Source organism: Castanea sativa, chromosome 11 (genome assembly GCF_040712315.1).
Source record: "Castanea sativa cultivar Marrone di Chiusa Pesio chromosome 11, ASM4071231v1".
NCBI lineage: Eukaryota > Viridiplantae > Streptophyta > Magnoliopsida > Fagales > Fagaceae > Castanea > Castanea sativa.
In genome coordinates, this window is record NC_134023.1 from 19199094 (window position 1) to 19221815 (window position 22722).

Consider the following 22722-nt stretch of genomic DNA (forward strand, 5'->3'; position numbering starts at 1 on the left):
CACAACCCATTCATCAAACTCAACAAAATATCCATAGACCATATTCAACATCATATTTTCAAATCACATCACACACACAAAATCCAAGAAATCTAGGGTTAGAAACATGAAATACTTTTGAAATCAAAAGGAAGCCATACCTTTTCTTAAAGATTGATGAAAGATTGAAGAAGAAAATGGAGGTTTTACGAGTGAAAATGGAGGTTTTGGAAGAGGGAGAGGTGGACAAGACGATGAACAGTCACGAGATGCAAGGGAAAAATGAAAAGTTTTTGAAAAACCGCATTGAAAATAACCCTCATTGTGCAAAACATGCGTTTTTCGTGACTGGGATGAGTCGCGACCAAGTCGCCAGGTCAAGTCGCCGAAAACCCATGTGACAAATTTTGAAAAGTTTGTCTAAGTGTTTTTCGCGACTGGAAGGTCCACCTGTGAGTAAGTCGTGAAGGGAGTCGCGAATCATTCTGAGTAAACTCGCGACTGGAGCTTCCACTTGTGAACCGGTCGGCAAAGTGAGTTACGAAGATGACAAAATCCTAGAAATTTTGAAATTTTGAAATTTTTCCAAGTATTTTTTGCGACTGAGGGCTTGACCCACCAAGGAGTCGTGAAAGCTTTTGAGTAAGCTCTCGACTGAGGGCTCGCGACTGGCTTCACCCGTGAGATAGAGTCGCTAAAACAGAGTTGCACCATTTTTGAAATTTTTTAAAACAAAAAACACTTTCCAAAAAAAAAATGAAAACACTCAAAAATATTTTTGTGTTTGATCAACATATGATTGAGCATGTGCAACACATTTAATCAAGTACAATCACACAAATGAATAAGGCATTAATTGAACATAGTCATGTGTGATATGTGTGGATATCAAATATGAGATAGTCCTTAGTCTAATGTGAAGCTTCAATGATCAATTCAACCAAGACATACACAATTAGCACTAGGAAGAGTGACCAATCTCCATTATAGAAATATGCATATATGACCTCCCACACAACTTGATTATGTAACTTTGAAGCTTTTCATTTGGCTTCTTTACAATTCATAACATTTGATCATTTTTTATCTTTACATCTCTTTTTGAGATCGATGCCTGAAATGTTTAATATTTCAATTTGATGAACAAGCCTTTGGCTTTTAGGCACCATACATTTTTATAAAAGTCGTTTTCCTTTTTTCCTAGTCAAATACTACTATGTGCGAGGTTTTTGCAGCTCATTATCTCTTTTCATTTTGAGATTTACATTGGTTGAGCTATTTAAGTAAAAAAAAAAAAATAAAAGGGTGGGAAGATATATAGGCACTAGGAGACATCATGGCGCAGCTTCAGCGCATGGATGGTTTTGCTCCTGAGGTTTCTCCTCCACCACCTCCTGTGGCTTCCAAGTTTGAGGATGACGATGGTGATGACGATGATGCTTCAGATGATGATAATGGAAATGCTAGCTCTACCGATGAGATATCTACTTAACACTCTACCCTTTGTCACTCATGACAAAAAAGGGGAGTAATTTTGGGCTATGAAAGTAGTCATAATTAGGGGGAGAGCTTGTATAGGACATTTTTTATAGGGGGAGTGTTGTTGTTTTGAGGGATGTAGTGAGGATTACTTGTATCTTTTTCTTTTCTCTACTTTAGATACATTTTTTTTCTTGTGCCTAGGTCTTGTGACCATTTTTATATACATTGTGCTTATCTTTGATATATATGTGATGATGTATGTTTTCTTTACCTATCTCTACACGTGTTGTTTCTTTTCTCTCTTTATACACATGATTTTTATTACTTGTATACAATCTATTATTTCTGTTTCACACTAAGATGCCTTGATGAGTTTTGTTTAAAGTGTTTCAGAAATACAGGTTGTCAAAGTCTACTTGCCATAAACTTTCTTCTTGCAAAGTTTTTCAAGAGTTTGTGTTAGGATAGATTTTATTGTATTCAACAAGTGAATATGAGTTGAGTGATTTATGACTTCTTTTATATGTTCATTTATTGGTTGTGGTTTGTCATGAATTTTTAAAGGGGGAGATTGTTAGGATATATGTGTTTCACTTGTTTAGAACATATGTCATTATTTTATATAGTTGGCTAATCCTTTGACAAAACACATTTTACTTGTAATTGGATAGATTTAGGATGAGTTTTATGCTTCAAGAAATTGTGTTTCAAGATCAAGTGTTGAAGTCATCAAGTCTGTCCAAGAAACAAGCTGAGAAGTACAAGTTCATTAAAGCTCGACAGCTAGCTCGATAGCTAGCATGTGTCGAGGTTTAAAGAGTTGTTCTAGCCCTGTGGCTCGACAGCTGCTTAACAGTATCTCGACACCTCTATCTGTCGAGGTTTAAGAAAAATAGATTTTGAGTTCTATTTTGATTCCAATCCGTGGGTGTGTCTTTAGGCTTTCTTTTCTCCTAACCCTAGACATATAAAAGGATTATTTTAAGGACTGTCAAAGAGTACACAAGTTACACAAGCATTAAGAAATCCTTGTTCAAGCAAATTGTGACTAGAGACAAAGTTCTTGCCCTTATTCATCTCTCTTGTGAAGAAGTTGCTGTGTAATGTGCACCGTAGGGTTTTGTAACCAAGCATCTTCTTGATCTTCATCGTGTGGATGAATTGAAGAACTTTGCAGCCAACAATCCTCTCTAGTTGGTGGTTGGTGATTGAAGTCGTGTACTGGAATCTGCGCAATTAGTCAGTCACGTGCTTGGGAGCCATGCATTGAAAGGAGAAATTGTCACTACAAAACAAGTCCAATTGGGTATTTGGGTAAGGGTTCAACTGTAGGTTGGTAAGGTACTTGAGATTCCTTTACTTGTAACCGCTTGTTGTGATAATAGTGAAATTTCGAGAGTGGTGACCTTAAAATCACCAGGTGGGGTTTTTGCCGTGTAGGTTTTCCTCATTCGTAAACAAATTACCGTGTCAATTTATTTTCCACTGCACTTTAGTTTAATTGGTGATTTGTTTGTGCTACCACGTAATTTGCATGTTAATTTGATTAATTAATAATTTGGATAATTAATTAATTAATCCATCATAAGGGGTCAATTCGTTTTTGGCCTATCACTCTTGACCTTCGAGTACTTGAAGCTTATGACAATTAGGTCTGGTGTGTCCTTGAATTTCACAATAATGGTAGAAATGTTAAGTTCTTAAACCTCTTTGTGACTTTGGAAGTGATTTCCTTTAACCTTAGGTTTGACTACTGTTGGGTTTGGAGGCTTTGTTGAAACCCATTGAGCAATCACTTTTGACGTCTTCGCAGACTTCACTTTCTCAATAGCTGATGTTGTTACCACTAGTTCCTTTGCTTTTACAAGTTTCATCTCCTTGGACACATTGTTGCTTGAACTAGCCTCTCCGGTGTATCTTGAGCCGCTCTTGTCAGAAAATGGCTTTTGTTGTGAAAGCACTTTGATAGGCCAAGAATGTATTAACCCCTTGTGATAAATTAACCAATTAATTAGCCAAGTTAATTAATTAGATTCAATTACATGCAATGAGCGTGGCAGCACAAACAAATCACCAATTAACTAAATATGCAGTGGAAATTAAATGACAGGGTGATTTGTTTACAAATGGGAAAAACTTACATGGCAAAAACCCCACCAGGTGATTTTAAGGTCACTACTCTTGAAAATCTACTATTATCAAAACAAACAGTTACTAGTAAAAGAATCCCAGTACCTTATATCAACCTACAGTTGAACCCTTACCCCAATACCCAATTGGACTTGTTCTTGTTGGAAAATCTGGCTTTGCATCTCATACAAAACACACAGTGAAAGCAACAAACATGGATCTATTTCATTTATGATTGACAACATGCACAATGTAAATTTTGGAATTTAAGAACAAGAGAGTGTACCTTAGTGTGGTGAAATTAAAACAAAAGATTAGAAGTACTTGGGAACACTTTTAATCTTCACTCCAATTCCACTTTACGCCCAAGAAGTGTGGTCTCTTAAACAGTTTCCAAGGGAGAATAATTGAGTGGCTTTACTCACACATACACACCAATTAACAATGATGTCTCTCTTTCTCTAAAAAAAAAAATTATGTATGTTTCTCCATTTATAACTAACTAATTATCTAATTGGGCTAGCCTATTAGGTCTTTCCAAATGGGTATTAGTGTGTGCCTTGGAGTGGGACCAAAAGGGACCAATAAGAAACTAGCTCCAATGGGTCTTAGGCTTTTTAGTCAACTCGTGACAAGTCCAAAGTTACCATCAATTATATTTAATATCACTATATGAATATAATTTCACTCTAGGCCTTATCAATAGAAATACTAAAATGTAATTCCTCATTCTCCTAAGATATTTGAGTATATGCTTTACTCTCACTAAATTAAGTGATCTTAGATTCAATTGATATTTGCTTACCATGCCTACCACAAAATAGATATTTAGCCTAGTATATAGCATAGCATAAAGACTTCCTATTGAAATAGAATAAGGAACCATCTTAATGTTCTCTTCCTTTTATATGTCTTAGGATTATAGTCCTATATAAAAGAACTTCAAACTTAAAAGGAAAGAATCCTTTCATGAAGTATTACATGCTATACTTGGCTAGAATCTAATCTATTTAAGCAGTTTAAGACAAACCCAACATCCTAATTTCTGAATTTTAACATAGTTTAATTCTTAGGATGTGACCAGTCTTTCCCAAGTACTTTATAACAAACTAGACTAGACAACTAAAAATTCCATTGATGACAATAATTCTACATCATTCTAAATGATTAGAATGTCATCAACATACATTAAGAAATTTATTATTCTATATAACTTTTACACACATAAGGCCTTTTAATACTTTATCAAAGTCAAACAACTTGATTTCTTGATCAAAGATGATATTTTATGATTCAAATGCTTGCTTTAGTCCATGAATGAACTTTTAGCAGCTTGCATACTAAATATTACTAGTTCTTTGCTATGAACAAGTCTAGTTACATCATATAGATGTTTTCCTCTAGATTGCTTCTAAAAGAAGCTTTCTTGATATCCATTGCCATATTTAATCAAAATAAAATATAATGAATAAGAGAATCTAGATAGAGTTAAACTTGACTATTGGTGAAAAAATCTTTTCATAGTTGAACCATTTTTTTCTGAATAAATCTTTTCGCCACTAGTCTTGACTTTGAAGGTTTTCACCTTCTAACCTATCAATCTCAGTTTCTTGTAGACCTATTTGAAAACAATAAGCTTAATTCCACTAGGCGCCTCTACAAGTTCTAGACTTTAAATAGAATCCAATTCTATTTACATAACCTTGATCTAGTAATCCATATTCATATCATCTATTGCCTTTACGTAGGACCAAGGATCAAATTCATATCCTTATGGAATGACTTCAAAAGTTTATCCCAAAAGTATGAATTTATTTGGTAATTGACAATCCTCCCACTACGATATTGTACCGGTGTAATAGTTATCTACAGAATAATGTCTTGTGGTGTATTGAATACAACCATCTCATTTCTAAATGTATTTTATAGTTGTCTTACAACAAATTCTGACATTTTTCTTCTAGAACAATCTACCTTTAAAAGAGTCTTATTCCTCATTTATGTATGCACTGACTTAAAGAAGTCATTGGATCTTTATTTCTTTACAAAAAGGAGTCATAGATCATATTATCCTCTAAATAGAATTCATAGATTGGGAATATAACAATATAATGGTTCTAAAAGCCTATCTTTCACCAATCTTGAATATCATTTAGATTAATAAGATCTAGACATAAGTGCAAAAACATACAATACCAAATGATGAAACTTTCTCTTTAAAAAGTAAAACATGTACATTTCCATCTAGAAAACAATCATGGACTATGCTTAGCTTTACCAAAACGGAAACACTTTCCTTTTGATCATACTTTTGAGTCTAATTTCCTTTTGGCAACTACTAGGGCAACTAGCTTCTCCAATTGCTTGGTAGTTTAATTCCTCTTCTTACCACCCTTACCTTTCAATCCATGCTAAGAATTTGAATTAAATCATATTGATCTTTACCTTAGCTTTTAGGATGTCTTCATTTGCGTGGAACTCACTCATCAATTCAGATAATATAAAAAGAATTTATTTTAAAAAACAATCTGAATTGATCAAATTATTCTAACAAGTATTTGTGGATCATATCCAAATGAGATTAACATTTAATCTCTACATCCAAGAATTCCAATTCATTTTAAAATATAAAAAATTTTCATAAAATGATATAGAATTGGAACTCCTTAAGCCTTTCTTAGCACTCAATATGATTCATACCAAACATCTCATTTAGACTTAATATAAAGTCTAAATCTAGCACTAACTCTTGCATCTCATGCTTTAGTACAATTGAGATAGAAGTCAATGTAACATTTTAGTATTTCTATGGAGACTATGATCACATCATAAGCTATCTTCCATAAATGCATCATGTATAGAAAATTATGACAATGCTGAATCGAAACATAAATATGTACTTCAGCTCCTTTAAGTACCACGTCCAAAATTATATCTTAGTTAATGTGATTCTATTAAATAGTAGTTAGAGAACAAAAATTTATGACAACTTTAATTTGAGACTACGAACTTTATTACAAGGACATTATATTTTGCAACCATAACCATATAATATGGAACCTGAAAACCATACTACACTAGGTGCAACGACAACCTAATCCCGCAATTAATATTCCTCAGCATAGAGTGAATACCAACCACTATGATCAGGCGAGAATTACTCTCATTAATAATGCTATCATGGTAACTCTTACCAAACAAGAATAATTTGCCGCTTTTCCTTTAGCCTCTAAGTAATAATAGCAAGAACTCAGCATAGAGGTTACTATCAAACTTAGTCTAGTGTACACCATTGCCTAGACCCATGTGTAGCCACATAACTCTACCCTTGTAAGGTTTAATCTTGTGGTACCATGATGCAAAATACCCTCCGCATGGAACACAAGGCTTGAGGCCAAGACGAGGTGCTTGCCCACACCACTATAAACCGAGAAGTTCAATCTTGTAGTACCATGAAATAAACACCCTTCGCATGGAACGCAAGGCTCGAGGCCAAAACAAGATGTTTACCCCACACCACTATGAACCGACAATGGAGACCGTGAGTCCAACCCTTGAATCTCTCTCCCACTAGAAATTTTAGAACAAGTGGATTGTATTGAAATCATTGTGATCTTATCACAATTTTAACCCTACACATCAAATGTGTTTAATAGTTTAAATTCAATGTGATCTGACTAAGTCACGTCACAATAGCGTAACGAACATTCATGTAATCACAAAGAAGTTTAATCTTGTAATCCGTAAAGTAAATACCCTCCGTATGGAATGCAAGACTTGAAGTCAAGACAAGGTATCTATTCACATTACAATAAACTTAACAAAAGGGTTATTTCAACACTCCCACTCGTTTCTTAAATAATTGTGATCCCATCACAACTAATAACCTTGCACTTGTTAAAGACTCTAATCTCATTAGAATCACTAACTAAAATCTAAGTCCTAAACTATTTAGGATTCCTTAAACCCTAATGGATCAAAAATTAGTTATAAAGAACTCTATCTTTCATTTACTAGATAAAGTATTCTAATCTCATTAGAAACTATATAACTTTAATTAAAATTTTAATCTCATTAAAAACCTCTAATTAAAATAAATTAAGACTTTTAATCATAAGACAATTTAGGACTTAGAGTTCTATTTAACTAACATCTTTGATCTCATTAGGTCTTTTAGTTAGATAATGATTAATAAATATCCTTAACTTTTAAGGACTATAAAATTAACCACATAGCCTTGCTTTTTATCAAAGTTTTAACACTTAGTCAAAAACAAGTGAAAATTCAAAATTCAGTGCCTTCGATCGCTCGAACCTATTACTCGATCAATCGAAAAATGAAGAAATTTGTCACAAAACTTCTCCCTCATTTGATTGATTCTCAATTCCTATTCAATAGATCAAAATTAACATTCGATCAGTCGAAGGGAATTTTGATCAATTGAGACAATGAAGAATTTCATCATAGAGTTTTTGCCTGACTCGATCGGTTCTAGATTCCTGTTCAATCAATCGAAAAGTACATTCTCAATCGATTGAAACTCGCAAAACTAAAATTTTCAAGAATTTTCAAGTAACCATTTTTGACATCTTCATTGTTCTTCCATCAAAAACACCTTTTGATTTTACCAACGAAGATTTATAGATCAAACATTAAGGTTTTCAAGATTATTATCAAGAACCCTAATAATGCTAAAAATCCTTGAAAACATATTCCTAATCTCATTAGGAATAAATTTCATAATCCTAGCATTAATATATATAAATCTATAGACCAAGGCAAGCAACAATGCTACGTTCATCATGAATCGTATATAAAAATTTGCATATATATAATATACGGATTGGATACATTCAAGGCAATTAACATGCAGTTAGGCCTTGACCCATGCAAATTATTACATTATATAAGTTTACATGCATGATGGCCAACAAGGATTCGCACTCCAAGCCAAGTGGTGCAAGAAGAATCCAAGTGATGCAATAACATCCAAGAGGTGCAAAACATCATTTACGCACAGGACGGTTATTGAATAACTATATATCATGCAATAACCAATAAGACTCGGCACCATAACATTATAATCATTGGCCACTTAACAGTTATTACATTAACATTCTATAACCATATACATGCAATAACCATTAAGACTCAGTTCACACACATGACATTTATTACCTTGATGCGATAACATGGAATTGGTTTATTGAATCCTTATAGATTATAGATTAATTCCATATTATGACATACGGATTCAACCTTTTGCCATATCAAACTTATATCATATGGATTTCACATTATCAATATAATATATATACCGATTCAATATAGAATAAAGTATTTGAATCCTTGATGCATTCAAACTCCATGAATACGGCACCATTAAAGCATGAAAAGGATTTCTTTGATTCTAAAACTCAATCACTTGTTATACAAGTATGATATGAAAACCTCGCTCTGATATCAATTGTTGGAAAATTTGGTTTTGCGTCTCTTACAAAACACACAGCGGAAGCAACAAACATGGATCTATTTCATTCATGATTGATAACATGCATGATGTAAATTTCAGAATTTAAGAACAAGAAAGCGTATTTTGGTGTGGTTAAATTCAAAACAAAAGATTAGAAGTACTTGAGAACACTTTTAATCTTCACTCCAATTCCACTTACGCCCAAGAAGTGTGGTTTCTCAATCAATTTCCAAGGGAGAATAATTGAGTGGCTTCACTCACACATACACACCAATTGACAATGATATCTCTCTTTCTCTAATGAAAAAATTCTATATGTTTCTCCCTTTATAACTAACTGGTTATCTAATTGGGCTAGCCTATTGGGCCTTTCCAATAGGGCTTTAGTGTGTGGGTTGGAATGGGACCAAAAAAAACCAATAAGACACTAGCTCCAATGGGCCTTGGACTTTTCTGTCAACTCTTGACAAGTCCAAAATTACTATTAATTATATTTAATACCACTATATAAATATAATTATACTCTAGACCTTATTAATAAATTATATCTCAAGACTCTAATAATATCATTCGACCCCTCCATGAAATATCCATAGTGAACAAAGTCATAATAAACTGTCACTTTGTAAACAACTATTTTATCCTTGAGTACCCGGTTTAATCTTTTAGCTATTCATATTTATTGAAATCCAATTTCAATAAATATAAGTTTTAGTAACTCCTTACTAAAGTGGGCACCTTGAATAACCTGTTCCCATTAAATTTATCTTAAGGGGATATTTCGTGTCTCTATAAAAAGAGATTATGGATTCCATCTTGAGAATATGTGTTCTCTCAACACTACGTGTAGTTACCCAACATACTGAGATTTTGACCGTGAATATTAAATCTCACTCCTGATATATCAAAGTAAGCTACAGTTTATGATTGGGTTCACTACCCTCTCAGGATTGAGAGTCTATGAAAATAGAAGTCGTGAGATTAATTATTCAAGTGACAATTGTTAATTGAATAATTAATCGCATAACGGTCCAGTTCAATATGTCTTAACTCTTAAAACACATCAACACATCAACTAGAAGTCTCCACTTCCATGATCAAGACAAATCATCTTAATTGATGTGTTATAGTCTTTGCAAATGAAACGCCAAATTTCATTACCGACTACAAACTACATTTTGAGTTTACAAGGAACTTGTGATTTACATCTTTTGTGACTTTTCACATAAATCACATACAATGTATCTCATGGACTATGATAATATCCCATTAGTTCATTTATAAATAGTCTCATATAATTAAACAATTTAATTATTTATAACACGACAATAAATTGAATTTTAGAGCACAAACCCTAACAGTTCTGTAGTGACAATCTCTCATTTTCAATGCACGGCTCTAGTATGTGACTAACCAATAAATGCGCGGATCCCAGTACACGACTTGATCACGAACTTGAGAAGGATATTAGCTACAAAGTTCTTATGTTCTTCAACACATGAAGATCACGAAGTTGCTTGGTCATAAAACCCTATGGTGTACAAACACAACAGCTTCTCCAAGAACTATGACAAACTAGGTTTCCGGTCACACTTAAGGAATTATGCTCTTGTGCAATTGTGCTCTTGGCTATGCAATTTGATATGACCCTTAAAATAATCCTTATATATGTTTAGGGTTGTGAGAAAAGAAAACCCAAAACATATAATCACGGATTGGATGAAAATCAGTCCAGAAAAACTAAGTTTCATAAACCTTGACAGATACCTTAGCTGTTGAGCAGTTGTTGAGCCTTAGGCTTAAACAGCTCTTTTAAACCTTGATAGATGCTAGCTATCGAGCTTTGTTGAGTTATTTAGACCTCTTAAAACAATCAGATTAACCTAGTTATTTAGCCAAGTGATTAACTTAGGTAAATTAAACAGATCTAGATTAACACAAATATATCATATAATCATATCAATGTAAAGTGCGGAATATAAAAACACAAAGATTTGATGACTCAGGAAAACCAAACCAGTAAAAAACCTGGAGAGGATTTAACCTAGCTATCCTCAAGGTAAACCTGAATCCACTATGAAAGAATCGAAGTTTTTACAATAACGACTTAGACCACTAACATCCTATTGCTACCCACCAGTAGAAACCTTACTGACATGACCACGTGCAAGCTTCGAGACCATAGACTCCTTCTTTCTTGGATTCTCTAGCAAGTACAAGCACTCTCACTTGTATATCTTTAAGCTCCTATGGTAGCAACTGAATGATCATCAAGCTCTTGAAGAAATCTCCTTCTTGATAATCCTAAGTTTGTGTGAAGGCCAGCATCTCTCAGATCTCACAAGAGATTCACACAAACAATAATATGAGCAACTTAAAAAATGTGGCTAAGGTTTGCCTTTTATACCTAGGGCAAAACATAAAACCCTGCACATCATATGGGCTTAGGGCTAAGTTAGAATTTCTGTAGAAAAAACAATCTACATGATTTTCGATCGGTCGAGTCTAATTTTTGCAGCTAATTCAATTCCAACTTTACATGAATGACATACTTTAAGAAAATCTAAAACAAGACTAAACATCTGTTTTGATAATGGTTTGCCAACAATACACATTAGAGTTCTAATATATTAGTTCCTAAGTACTTAGAACCTAACAAACTCCCTCTTTAGCAATCCGTGACAAAACACAAACATAACAAAATGCTCAAAGTTTATATATAAACAACTCATTATAAAAACATAGCCCAACATAACAAATTCAACCTAACTACTATCCATCAGTTGCAAGTGTAGACAGCAGCACGACTGAATCAACCTGTATATTCCTGTAACACTTAACAAACACATAAACACATGTGTGGAAAGAAAGAAAGAAAAACAGTAAAACAACAAATATGCAAACTAACTCTCCCCCTAAGTTAGATACATCAAAAAATTTATTTTCTCCCATTTCAAAAACAATTTCCACTCCCCCTAAACAAAACAAACAGGATTCCCACATTTCATCTATTTCTCCCCCTTTTTGTCACGTATTGACAAATACAACTTAAACCAAGAGTAAACAAAATACATACGTAACAAATGATAGAGAATTAAGGGAACACAAAACAATTCAACTCTATAGAAAATAGAGACAGCTCCCCCTATGAACAACAAAGATTAAAAACAAGCTTCTCCCCCTATAAAAATAGGAAAAAACAAAACAAGTTTTGGGAAAAACAATTTTGGGAAAAATATAGGAGGTGGGGAAAAATAAAAAGACATAAACCAAACTCAAAAACTAAGTTGAAAATACACATGAAGAAAAATATTCTCTCTTTCAATAAATGCAAACTTGACACTATGTGACCCATAAAAAGTTGCATGAGTAGAGAAAATATTTGCACATTGATTATCCATCATATCTCTTAAGAAATATATTTTTTGTGGTTCACACATAATAAATAGCATATACTAAAATGTACAAACGACTCAAAAATTAATCAATCAATTTTTAAATCAAGTTGAGTACCCAATTTAGCAAAGTGTATAATGTTATGTATGAAAACAATGAGAGATATGACTACAAAACTGCAAGATGAATACAAAAATCAATGCAATGCATGTGAATCCTAACACAAATGATGCATGAAAAAATTTGGTCAAATACTTAAAAAACTAAAAATTTCCAGTTTCGATCGGTCGAGAATCGATCGGATACCAATTGAGTTAGGCAGAAGCTAACCAAAGATTTTAAACACAATTTCGACCGATCGAGAAACAGCTTCGATCGATCAAAATTCTAAAGAAAAAAAAAACAGATTTTTGAAAAACAAAGCATGTTTATGTAGAAACTCCTCAAAGCATAGAATTTTACGAATAAAATGCATGAGTATAAGATTAAAAGTTTTCCAAAAACACTAGAATTCAACCCTGATTTTCAAAACAAAGTTTTGAATCATCAAAAACACAATTTTTACCAACCCTTAAACATATTTTGCATCAAACACCATAGAAAACATAATCTTGGATGGCCAAACCAAATTCACACACAATATCATGTATCATGTTTAACAAAGAGTAACTTGTGTAGTGTGTACAACTAGTAGAGCTTGAAATACATGTGAGGTGATAAGTAGATAGTAATCAACCACAATTTCTACAAAATTCATCACATGAATTTAAAAGAGACTATCCCTTAAAGAGTTACATTATATAACTCTCACATCTCCTAGAATAAAAGCTTGCAATCATGTAAGTTTCTTGAATTTGCCTCATAATGTATACACCAATTTTATTTGATCAGAAACTTATTAAGTATTAGCCAGGATAATGTATACACCAATTTAATTGATTGAAGTTATTATAGTCCAATAATGTACACACCAATTTTAGCATTTAAACCAAGGCTACACCTTATGTTCTTTTGTACATGTGCCACACTTTCTCAAGCACAAAATCTTATGATATGCACTAAGGTATTCATGATTGGCCAGTAAACAGTGGTGAGATGGTTATTTATACCTTTCTCAACAAGTTCAAGTCCGACAATCAAAGGCATGTGACTTCAAGATCAAGACAAAGTGATAAAAAACTATAAACATCTTCCCACACAACATGCACTATAAAGCTCAAACTAGTAAAGTGTAATAAAATAAGCTCATCCAAGTTAAACAAAGTACATAAACAAATTATGTAAAGATACTATGGCCAACCTCAATTACATATCCATGATGTGTAATACAAAAGAAATCAAAATCTTTTTGGTTTAAAAAAAATTTTGTGACAAAAAACAAAAGCACACATTATGCTAAATGAATAAAATGCAAAAAACAATGCATAAAAGTGCTAAACTAAGCTATAGAGGGTACACAAACAAGAAATATTAATTTCTTAATTAACCCATGAGTACATGTACAAACTAGTACAAACAAGAAATATCATTTCCCCCTTTACACATCCCAAGTAACATTTTCATTGCCCAAAGTTTACACATTCCAATTAGACTTTATTTCTAACACTCCCCCTTGGATGACCACTTTCTAAGAATATGCGGCAAAGGAAAACTCAGTGGGAAAAAACCTTGGCGAAGGAAAAAGAATACAATCAGCACACATCTTTTAGAAAATTTACTCCCCCTCATGAGTACATAGAATTTCCATTGTTCATGGTAAAAATATCCTTAAGTCGACGCATACCAATGTTGTGCAGCATCTTCTTAAAATTCGCAGTTGGTAATGGCTTAGTGAACATATCGGCCAACTTATCACATGATCGTATCTGCTTGACATCAATATCGCCACTCTTTTGGAGCTCATGTGTATAAAAAAAATTTGGTGCAATATGCTTGTTTCTATCACCCTTGATATAGCCTCCCCTAATTTGAGTGATACAAGCAACATTATCTTCGTATAATATCATTGGACTATTTATGATTGATGATACTCCACAGTTCTCATGAATATGTTGAATTACCGATCTCAACCAAATACATTCACGACTCGTTTCATGAATTGCGATAATCTTTGCATGATTTGAGGAAGTAGCAAAAATTGTTTACTTAATAGGTCTCCATGAAATAACAGTATTTCCATAAGTAAATAAATATCCCGTTTGTGATCAGCCTTTGTATGGATCAGAAAGGTAACCTGCATCAGTATATCCAACTAACTATGGTTTTGATCCATTTGGATAAAATAATCCCAAATAAGTAGTCCCACGAAGATAACGTAAAATATGCTTAATTCCATTCCAATGCCTTCGAGTTGATGCAGAACTATACCTTGCTAGTAAATTAACTGCAAATGCTATATCAGGTGTGTGTAATTTGCAAGATACATCAAAGCATCAATTGCACTAAGATATGGTACTTCAGGACCAAGAGTTTCTTCATCATCTTCTTGTGGTCGAAACAAATCTTTCTTGACATCAAGTGACTGATCCACCATTGAAGTGCTCAAAAGTTGAGCTTTATCCATTTTAAATTGCTTTAGGACTTTTTCTGTGTATTTTGATTGATGAACAAGAATTCCATTTGGAAGATGTTCAATTTGCAAGCCAAGACAAAATTTATCTTACCAAGATCTTTCATCTCAAATTCATTCTTTAAACAATTTACTGCTTTTTTTTTTTTTTTTAACTCTTCTAGAGTCCCTACAAGATTAAAATTATCAACATATATTGCAACAATAGCAAATCCGGATTATGATTTTTTGATAAAAACACATGGAAAAATTAGATTATTCTCAAATCCTTCTTTCAGAAGATATTCACTGAGGCGATTATACCACATGTGTCCGGATTGCTTTAACCCATATAAGGATCTTTGTAGCTTAATAGAATACATACTTCGGGATGTAGGATTATATGTTTCAGAAATTTTATATCCTTCAGGGATTTTCATGTAGATATCATTATCTAATGATCCATACGGATATGCTATAACAACATCCATTAATCGAATATTCAAATTTTCTTTTGCTACCAAGCTAATTAAAAATCTGAATGTAATTGCGTCCATTACAGGAGCATATGTTTCTTCATAATCAATACCAGGTCTCTGCAAGAAACCTTGTGCTACAAATTGCGCTTTGTACCTTATAATTTCATTTTTTTCATTTCGTTTACGTACAAATACCCATTTGTATCTAACAGGCATTACACCTTTAGGTGTTCGAACTACAGGTCCAAAAACTTCACATTTACTTAGTGAATTTAATTCTGCTTGAATTGGCTTTTTCCACATTGGCCAATCATTTCTACGTTTACATTCATCAACGGTTTGTGGTTCATATTCATTATCATTATTTCTGATAATATCAAGAGCAAATTTATATGAAAATATGTTGTCGACAATGATTTTATTTCTATCTCATATTTCTCCTGTATGTACATTATTATCAAAATCTCGTTATTTTCAAGTACCTGATCCTCTTCGGGAGATAACTCTTCAAGAGGTTTATTTTTAGAAGATTTTTTTTCATAAGTTTTGGATAGATCAATTATTTTTGTAACTTGTTTCTTGGGTATAGCCTCTTTATAGGCTACAACTTGTTTTTCTTGTACTTTTCTCTTCCAGAGAATTTTATTTTTAACACCGACAGGTCTTCCATGCTTCAAGTGTGGCTTTGATTCATTTGCTACTGTATTAAATGATTGTCCTACAGGGACTTCAATCCGTGTTGGATTATTAGCAACTACAATGTGAGATTTCACTATTTTCTTATTGTCGGTGAATACATCCAATAATTGATTTGCAATTCCTTGAAAATGAATAATCATTTGAACTTCCAGTTCACTTTGATTTGTACGAGGATTAAGATGAGATAATGTCGAAACATTCCAAGTAATCTCACGTGGTGCTTCAAGCAACGACTTTTCTCCCCCTAATGGTGGAAAGATTGTTTCATTAAAATTACAATCCTCAAAATGTGCCTTAAAAACATCACCAGTTAGAGGTTCAAGATATCTAATGATAGATGGGGAATCAAAACCCGTATAAATTCCAAGTCTACATTGAGGACCCATCTTAGTGCGTCGTGGGGGTGTAATAGGTACATATACAGCACAACCAAATGTGTGCAAATGAAAAATATTTGGTTGTTGGCCAAGTACAAGTTGCAATAGTGAGAATTTATAATAAACAGTAGGCCTAATGCGAACTAATGATGCAACATGTAAAATTGCATGACCCCAAGCAAAAACTAATAATTTTGATTTCATAAGCAAAGGTTGAGCAATAATTTAAAGTCTCTTGATAAGTGATTCGGCTAAACCATTTTGAGTATGTGTATGAGCAATAGGATGCTTAACATCAATTCCAATTGACATGCAATATTCATTAAAAGCTTGAGATGTGAATTCACCAGCATTATCTAAATGAATTTTCCTAAATGGATAATTAGGAAATTGTGCTCAGAACCTAATTATTTGAGTAAGAAGCCTAGCAAATGCAACATTTCTAGTAGAAAGTAAACATACATGTGACCATTTGGTTGATGCATCAATTAAAACCATAAAATACTTGATTGGACCACAAGGTGGGTGTATTGATCCACATATATCACCCTGAATTCTTTCTAAGAAAGATGGACACTCAACAACAATCTTTGAATGTGATGTTTTTGTAATTAATTTACCTTAAGAACGTGCACTACATGGATAATCACTAGATTAAAGAATCTTTTGGTTCTTTAAGGGATGTCCATGGGAGTTTTCAATAATTCGACGCATCATTATTAATCCTAGATGTCCAAGATGATCATGCCAAAGCATAAAAACCTTTGAGTCTGAACACTTCTGGTGTATTGCAACATTTGCTTCAACTGTTCTCATCGTAGTATAATATAACTTAGAAGAGAAAATAGACAGTTTTTCTAATATGAGCTTCTGGCCCGATATTATTGAAGTAATATAAAGAAATTCTTCACTGCCTTCACAATTAGTTTCAATATGATAACCATTATAACGTATATCCTTAAAGCTGAGTAAATTTCTACTTGATTTAGAAGAATACAAAGCATTATCAATACAAAATTTTGTACCCTTTGACAACATGATAATCGTTCTTCCAGAGTCTTCAATTAAGTTTAATGAACCTGATATGGTATTGACATTGACTTTGCATAATTTTAAAATTTTAAAAATATTTTTTTATCTTTAAGGATCGTATGAGTTGTTGCGCTGTCTGTTAGACAAAAATCTTCTCAATTCATCTTGGAATTGATTTTACTAGTATGATCCATGCATCTTCACATATACAAAACATAAATTAAACTTTATTACTTTAAATATAAATAAAACATATCAAAATAAAAATACTTATTTCAATGCCATAATATAATGAAAGAAAAATAATTAATTGGTATGAACATTTCCATCACCAATCATACTTATTAGAACACGATAATATAATAAAATAAAATAATCTATTGGTATGGACATTTCCATCACCAATCAAATTATCAAATTTTTCATCAACATCCTTAAAGAAATTAGAGACATCAAGATGAGTCATATCCACTCCATTTGGAAGGTCAAAATAATTCATGGGATCTTCAGGATCATTGTGATCAACAAAGTTTGTTTCAATTCTCTTTCCCTTTTCTTTTATGGAGTCTTGGTACAGATCTACCAAATGTTTAGGAGAACAACATGTATGTGACCAATGACCTTCCATTCCACACCTATAACACTTATTTTCATGACCATTTGATGGTTTTCAACAACAGCTTATTATTTTGTTCAGCCACTAAAAGATAAAATATTAGTTCATAACACTTTATGAACATATTCATTCGATATTACTATTGCAAGGGCACATTCGAAACATAATATATGTGTCTTCTATTATACAATTTTAATTGTGGGCTGATTTTAAAGTACTAGATTAACTCACTTACACCTTTAGTTTATTGCAACTTTAAGTGTACACCATACTGAGCTTTTAGGATGATCAAGTTCTTCTAGAACTTATAATTTTTCTAAGGAGTCTTTTATAGTAAAGTACTCAATTTTTATATAAATAATGACAAATAAAAATTATTGTTTTTGCACGATCCTTCTAGAGTCCATAATAATATCTTCAGGATTTATTACATTAACATAAATTTCATCAAGATTCATTACTTCTAGATGAATCTTAGTATTGAGGATCCATGATATCCATGGTAAGAAATTCTTGCCTAAGATATTAAAGACAACAAATTTAAGCTTGGTAAGATTTGACATTTATATCAAATATATAATTACGTAAGTAATTAAACAAATATTTTTTTCATACAAAATTCTAATGAAAGAATGCTACATAGATATATATATATATATATATATATATATATATATATATATATATATATATATATGTATTCAAAGTTGATTCATACACGGTATATATAACTAGGGTAATTCTAGCGTACCCCCCCTTTTTTTTTGGGGGTATGGTACCTACTAGTAGTCAACCTGCTATACCAAGTTACCAAAATATCACATTTGATGGTACCATCCTCATATTGTGTAGTACTAATGTCACATGTAACTGTACTTTTGTCACATTTGGTAGTTCCCTTATTTTTTCTCACATTTGATAGTACCGTCCTCACATTGTGCAGTACCAACATCACATGTGACTGTACTTTTGTCACATTCGATGGTTCCCTTTTTTTTTCCCCTCACATTTGATAGTACCATCCTCACATTGTGCAGTACCATCATCACATGTGATTATACTTTTGTCACATTCGATGGTTCCTTTATTTTTTTCTCACATTTGATGGTACTATCTTCACATTACGCAGTACCAACATCACATGTGACTGTACTTTTGTCACATTCGATGGTTTCCTTATATTTTTTTTCTCACATTTTATAGTACCATCCTCACATTGCGCAATACCAACATTACATGTGACTGTACTTTTGTTACATTCGGTGGTTCCCTTATTTTTTTCTCACATTTTATGGTATCATCCTCACATTGTGCAGTATCAACATCATATTTGACTATACTTTTGTCACATTCGATGGTTCCCTTATTTTTTTTCTCACATTTTATAGTAACATCCTCACACTGTGCAGTACTAACATCACATGTGACTGTACTTTTGTCACATTCGATGGTTCCGTTATTTTTTTCTCACATTTTATGGTATCATCCTCACATTGTGCAGTACCAACATCACACGTGACTGCACTTTTGTCACATTCGGTAGTTCCCTTATTTTTTTTCTCACATTTTATAGTACCATTCTCACATTGCGCAGTACCAACATTACCTGTGACTATTTTTTTGTTATATTTGATGGTTCCCTTATTTTTTTATCACATTTTATAGTACCAGCCTCACATTTCGTAATACCAACATCACATGTGACTATACTAACATCACATTTGACTGTACTAACATCACATGTGACTGTACTTTTATCACGTTCGGTAGTTCCCTTGTTTTTTTTCTCACATTTTATGGTACCAGCCTCACATTGCATAATACCAACATCACATGTGACTGTACTTTTATCACATTCATAATTCTTTTTTTTTATTTTTCTTCACATTTGATGGTACTATCCTCACATTATACAATACTAATATCACATGTCAGTGCACTTTTATGGAATTCCCTATTGAGTAGTACCACCGTTTTGCACTTTCATATAAGAAAAATTGGATTCATAATCTCAGCCTTTGGTTTAATCCAACAGTTGTAACTAGCTACCACGTCATCGATCCGTGTCTCACCTAGTGTTGGGCTACCTTTCTTCACCTCTCCCTTTTCTATTGTCTTCAGATTCACCAAATCCAATTTTCAAAACTTTTCTCTCTTCCAACAAGTTTAATCTCCATAACCATGACTACAACTGGAAGCCTCCGAGGCCCACCGACCACCACCGGCGGTGCTTGCCGGTCTAACCTTCTCTACTCTTAAGGCCCCTCTCTTTTCTCGTTCTCTCAAGTCCAGCCGTGGCCAAGCTTTTGCCTGCCCCAACACCACCATCTCTGGCGGTGCTTCTCAACGACATCACCAACGCTGGTGGCCATCGGGTACCCTCTCTTTCTCCTTAATTTATTTTCTTTTCTATGTGGGTTTTTTTTTTCCTCTTGTTTGCTCACTGATTTTGGGGTGAGAGTGATGAGATTTTGTTTGATGAATAACATTTTGTTTCAGTTTTGATTAGCTTGATGAATGAGTTTTCTTGTTTGGATTTCTGGAATTAGCAATAAATAGTCAAACATTAACAAAAGTCAATTATTACCTTAGGACTGTCAAAACTTCCAATTAAATGTAATTTAAGCATCCTTTGGTTAACTTCTGTTTTCCCCCAATAACAGATACATAATTGAGGTTATTTGGACACATGTTCAATATTCGTTTCAACATTGACATACTCAAAATAAAACAACTGCAATATGTATGTCATAGAAATTTAGTCAAAAGAGTCCTACAAATTTGATAAAAAAGAAAATCATATTCTTGAAAGTAATTATTTTCTACAAATTACCATTAAAAATAGCAAGCAACCACTAACGCCAACACGATTCTTTTCTTTATATTTGCATACACCTCGAATAAGAAAATCCAACACCAACTTTGCCCAATTCAAGCTTTTGAACTCATCAATATTAAGGAGAATTGAGATAAAGGACCGTTTGATATAAGGTTTAGGAGTGGGACATAATAAAGTACCCAATACAAACAGCACAAAACAACCAACAAATTCTTTTCCTGATGTTTTCATCTCCTTCAACTTACCCTCTAAGAGGTTAATTGGTATATCCCCTACCACATTTAATCCATGTTGTTGGCATATATGATTTATCTCTTCAGCGCTTGCAACAATAGACACATCTACCCCACTTGATTTTACTCCTAGAATAAATTCTACATCTTTAGTGGATATTGGTAACCTCCTTCCACAAATATCCAATGCACAAGAATTGTGGTCAAAATGATCAACTAACCATTTGCAAAAATCTCTATTCAACTGTATAGACCTTAAATCCAACATACTACCAAATCCCATTTCTCAAATAACAAATCTTTGTCTTTCATTTAAGTTTGAAACCATCGAATGAACATGATTAGGGGCACACCGAGTATATAATGAAACCTGCATTATATAATGAATAAAAAGGGTTTCATTATGAATTTAATACATAATCCTGAATGCTAAAAGTTTCATAGGTAAATACTTACTTTACGTGCTTTGTGAGGAATATTATGTGACAAATTAGCATACTTTTCAAAATTCTCACGCGCTTCCTTCTTGTACTCTAATTTAGAGTCTTCATCAAGATTCATCCACTTTTCTCTAATCTCCTTCTTAACCTGTAATAGATATGTCATGTCAACTAAACAATAACAATAATCTAAAAACTATAAATATTATTCACTTACAGTTGTGCTTATCTTATCGACAATGCCCTTAGATTTCATTAATTCCAATTGCTTTTTACTGAAAATCCAAATTTAATGAAACATATTATTTTAAATATAACAATAGGAAATATATAATGAAAATGAATCTTACTAATAAATTAAAAATGGTCCAACGGGTCTTTTCGGGGGGGGGGGGGGGGGGAACTTGGACAGCACCCTGCTCTTCAATATTTTCCACTCTCCCCATACTCCTATCTCAATATAACATGAAATAAAAACAAGGTAAGCAATAACATACATTTGAAAAAAAAAAAATCACAATTGAAAGCTGTGGGAATTGCAAACTTTTTCCTTGCAAACTTTGTCCTGGACAACATAGATGATCAACGTTTTTATTTATTTATTTTTTATACAATAACTTGTGTCACTACTATAAAATGGAAATAATATTTGTTATTTGTGGATGATCATATCCTTCACTAAAGTGCCATATTCACCAAGATGCTTCTATCTAATTAGACAACATATTATAATGATTAAGAAGTAGGCTTTGTCATGTCACATCTGTCTTGCTGACATAACTAATTTATTCAAGATTATAACTAAATTTATTTTAGATTGTACCCTTCTCTTGACTCTTTCTGTGCTTAATTTTGCATCTTCATAATTTTTTTTTTTTTTAAAGTATACAAGTTGGATTAAATTCGGGCAAAGCTGGGAGTCAAGATATAAAACTATTTTAATTTAAAAATATCTAGTAACATGTTGTTTCAACAAGAAACAAAGTCTATCACCCTTTC